The sequence below is a fragment of the Galeopterus variegatus genome, unplaced genomic scaffold (genome assembly GCF_000696425.1).
Source record: "Galeopterus variegatus unplaced genomic scaffold, G_variegatus-3.0.2 Scaffold598, whole genome shotgun sequence".
NCBI classification, from domain to species: domain Eukaryota; kingdom Metazoa; phylum Chordata; class Mammalia; order Dermoptera; family Cynocephalidae; genus Galeopterus; species Galeopterus variegatus.
Window position 1 is genome coordinate 455,329 of NW_007726709.1, and position 4,529 is coordinate 459,857.

The following is a 4,529-nucleotide window of genomic DNA, read 5'->3' on the forward strand; positions in this document are numbered from 1 at the left end:
AGGGATGACCGGTGCGCTCACAGCACTCACTGGCTGAGTGCAGTGCGGCCGGTCTCAAAAAAGGACAAAAAAAAAAAAAAAAAGCAATGCCCATCATCCCCCAACTTCTCAGGACCTTCAGTGCCCCTCCATCAAGGTGACCAGAGCTGCTAGCTCCTACGATGACCTCCGGCAGTGGCCCGAGTCTGGCGTCAATCCTGTTCCCACCATACACACACCTAAGCTAACTCTGTGCGTCCCAAAACAGAGGCCTTGATCCTGCTGTCTGATGACAACAAATGAGGAATTCAGCCAGCACCAGGGTATCTGCCGCTGGGCACAGCCCTCCCAGGAAATAGCACTGTAACTGGAGGCTCCTGAGACGCGCCTTAGCCTGCAGTGGGTGGGGCCCAGCTGCTGCCTGCCCTGTCGCTGTCCTGCCCCAGGGAGCAGCAGCCAGTCGTGATGTCTGGCCCCATCAGTCCTCCTGTCTGTCCTCATGCATGATCCCCCTACTCTCCCTGCAGGGGCCCAGGCTGGCCATGCCCTTTTCACCCTGTGGTCCAGCTGCTTAGGGCCAGGAGCTCACAGTTAGGAATGAAGTCCATCCCAGCTCTGACCTGGGCTGGGCCCAAACCTGCCTCTGCTGGGTCCTCATTCTGGTTGGAAAAAAAACAGCCATTCTAGTCCCTGTCTCTCTTTCTCACAACCATCTTCCCAGGACTCAACTCACTGTGTGGGCTGCCTGAAGCTCTGGATCAAGGTGGGTAAAATATCCACATTCACGAATGTGTCTCTTTGTATACAAATATAGTTTGTGTTGTATAGCCGTTAGTCCAGCAAAACCCTTATGGTCAACATCTCCAAACACCCCAAGGAAAATCTCTTTCCCTTACCCCATGGGTTAAAGTGCTAGGCTGCTTCCCTGTCCCCAAATTAATCCTCAGCCCTTTTTCTTCCTGGCAGAGCCTCAGAGGACTGAACGCTGAACGCCCTGCCCCTCCTCCTCAAGCACTCTGGGCCCCCCAGCCCCTGGGCCTGAGGGCATCCTGGGGTTCTGGCTCTCAGCCTCCTGCACCTGCCTCCCTTCATAGTAATTCCTTAGGGGAGGTGGGAAGCCCCACTTTCCCTGGGCCATGAAAATTCCCAGGACCTTCACAAAGTGTTCTCAGATACTCCCAGTGCCTACTTCTCAGCACGCTCTGACTTCTAGCTTACTGCTTGAAGGCAGAAGGAGCAGGAGGCATCCTTCCCACCTCCACACATACTCTTTCTTGTCCCCTCTCTACTACCTGGGGGTCTCTTCAACAGCCTCCATCTGCCTTCCCTGGTGTATCCCTTTTTGACAAGCCTCAGGGAGGAGGCAGGGAAGGAGACACCAGAAACAATTTATGGGGAGAATTAAGTCCTGGCAGAAGAGACGAGGAGGAGTTGGGCACACACACACAATTACACAAACCTGCTGCAGTGCACAGATGTACCTACACAAGTACATAGTGTAAGGGGGTGCAGACAACAGACTGCTCAGATATAGGTGTGTGTGCACGTACACACACACACACACACATGCACACACATGCACACACGATAAAACACCTGCAATTGGTTCATAGAATAAAAATCCCAAATGTGCTATGTCTACTGGGTTTGGGCATGAAATAAAAATGAAAATAATCTTGCTGATGAGACAAAGTGTCTTCCTGGANTGTGTGGGCTGCCTGAAGCTCTGGATCAAGGTGGGTAAAATATCCACATTCACGAATGTGTATGTATACAAATATAGTTTGTGTTGTATAGCCGTTAGTCCAGCAAAACCCTTATGGTCAACATCTCCAAACACCCCAAGGAAAATCTCTTTCCCGTACCCCATGGGTTAAAGTGCTAGGCTGCTTCCCTGTCCCCAAATTAATCCTCAGCCCTTTTTCTTCCTGGCAGAGCCTCAGAGGACTGAACGCTGAACGCCCTGCCCCTCCTCCTCAAGCACTCTGGGCCCCCCAGCCCCTGGGCCTGAGGGCATCCTGGGGTTCTGGCTCTCAGCCTCCTGCACCTGCCTCCCTTCATAGTAATTCCTTAGGGGAGGTGGGAAGCCCCACTTTCCCTGGGCCATGAAAATTCCCAGGACCTTCACAAAGTGTTCTCAGATACTCCCAGTGCCTACTTCTCAGCACGCTCTGACTTCTAGCTTACTGCTTGAAGGCAGAAGGAGCAGGAGGCATCCTTCCCACCTCCACACATACTCTTTCTTGTCCCCTCTCTACTACCTGGGGGTCTCTTCAACAGCCTCCATCTGCCTTCCCTGGTGTATCCNTCCCCTCTCTACTACCTGGGGGTCTCTTCAACAGCCTCCATCTGCCTTCCCTGGTGTATCCCTTTTTGACAAGCCTCAGGGAGGAGGCAGGGAAGGAGACACCAGAAACAATTTATGGGGAGAATTAAGTCCTGGCAGAAGAGACGAGGAGGAGTTGGGCACACACACACAATTACACAAACCTGCTGCAGTGCACAGATGTACCTACACAAGTACATAGTGTAAGGGGGTGCAGACAACAGACTGCTCAGATATAGGTGTGTGTGCACGTACACACACACACACACACATGCACACACATGGTGCAGACAACAGACTGCTCAGATATAGGTGTGTGTGCACGTACACACACACACACACACACACACACATGCACACACATGCACACACGATAAAACACCTGCAATTGGTTCATAGAATAAAAATCCCAAATGTGCTATGTCTACTGGGTTTGGGCATGAAATAAAAATGAAAATAATCTTGCTGATGAGACAAAGTGTCTTCCTGGATCTGATCAAGTCTCCAATGTGAATAGGTTGTAAGGTCTGAGGCGGTAGAGAGTTGTCCTTGTATGTACCTGGGGAAGGTTTGTGGGATGGGCTGTGTGGCCTGGGAGAGCTCACACTGCAGTTAAGTGTCTGTGCTTGATTCATGTTATCTTGTTCAGTGCCTCTGATTGTAAATTAATACAATGGAATCTCACCCATTAATTGGTCTTGTGTGGGTTTGTCATGTGCACATCAGCTTCTTGGAAGCTGATTGTCCCCAGTGAAAAAACAAAACCAGTTTCCTGGCATGGTGATGCAGGGTACAGAGTGGAGAGTGTCTCTCCAGGCTGGGCCCCTTCCCTGAGCAGATGTCCCCACTCAGGTGCAGCAACAACGGCTCCTCTGACAGTCAGTCCTAATTAGCCCCTTTCCCTGAAAGTTGGTGGCTCTCACAAGGTAAACAAATGTGGGATCCCTGTTCCAAATGCCAGGCACCACTGTCTAGAGGCCGCCTGAAACAATGTGTTTTATATACTCATATATGCATTTCCTTCGTTCATTGTCTCCATTTTGCAGGGAGGAAACTGAGGCTCAGCAAAGCTCCTTTTGGCAAAGGCTCCTTTACCTGGGATTTGAACCCAGGTCTGTCTCCCCAGTGAGGGAAGAGGAAGCCAAACTTGGTGTCTGCAGCCCCCACAACACAACCACCAGAGCAGAGCTGGCCAAGCCAGTGTCCAAGGAGGGTTTCCAGAGAAAGGGTTCCCCCCAGCCCTTCAGTTCCAAGGAGTGGAACCCAGGCCTTACCCAGCTGTGCCCACAGTCTCTAGCAGCGCTGCTCCAGAGGGAATGGAATTTGCTCTGACTCCTCTCTAGGGGAACGCAGGCGCAGAAGGCCAGGGGCCTGGAGGGCTAACTTCAGCCCCAGCCCCCCGAAGTGCCCCAGGCTTTCTGGCTTCATTCCAGCCAAGCCCCAAGGGGACGACATCTGCTTTCTCCAAGGGCCCCAGCTGGAGGGCAACGAGGCAAAGGCGTAAGGGGGCTCCTTTGTGGAACCCACTCCCAGGGATTCGTCAGGGATCTATCATCCGAAAGCTGGAGAGACTTGTAATTTTATTCCCCGGGAGGAGGAGTCTGAGAAGTCGGCACGGGGGTAGGGGATAGAACAGGGGAGGGGGAGAGGGCGGCCAGGGGAGCTGTTCAGGGAGGGAGGGACTTGGCTAGGTCTCCCAAGCCTTCTTCACTCTCCAAACTTTCACCAAACTCTTAGCCCCCGCCTCCCAGAAACAGAAACACAACAAGTTCCGGAGGAGCTGCGAGCTGTGCGGCGGGGCGGGCGGACTTGCGGCGGCACAGAGTCTCGGGAAGCTGATGCAACTTTCCCTTTAAGAAAGCCACCTGGGCGCACCGTGGTGCGGACCCAGCTCGCCTGGGCCGGGGCTGCAACATGGTAAGGGGGATGGGGAAGGGGTTGCTGAGGCCGGCGCCGCCAGCTCTCCCGCCGTGGGTCCGAGCGTTTGGCTACTCCGCCGGGCTGAGCCCCAGGACCAGCATGTGCGTGTGCTTGTGTGTGCGTGTGTGATCGCGCATGCATGCGGGCATCTGTGAGCAAGAGTGTGGGTGCACGCACCGGGATGTCTGCCTCGCCGCAAAGGTCGGGGTAGGTGCACCCGCCTGGGTATCACCGCTGTCGCCGAGGAGCTGAAGCGGGAGGGAACGGGGTGGGGGGGCGCTCCCAAAGGGGGACGCTGCGTGCA

General features: G+C 54.0%; 1 protein-coding gene across 2 annotated transcripts in view; it reads left to right on the forward strand.

Moving 5' to 3' along the window:
* The first annotated feature begins 4,135 nt into the window (after window positions 1–4,135).
* Window positions 4,136–4,529, forward strand: part of SLC6A9 (solute carrier family 6 (neurotransmitter transporter, glycine), member 9) — a 32,039-nt gene continuing 31,645 nt past the window's right edge. Inside the window, exon 1 of one of the 2 annotated variants that reach the window (XM_008570384.1) lies at window positions 4,136–4,222. The gene's annotated coding sequence lies outside the window, so the exon portion shown is untranslated. Of the gene's footprint in view, window positions 4,223–4,389; window positions 4,433–4,529 lie in introns of those variants that run through there. The other variant, XM_008570385.1, reaches the window with a different exon arrangement.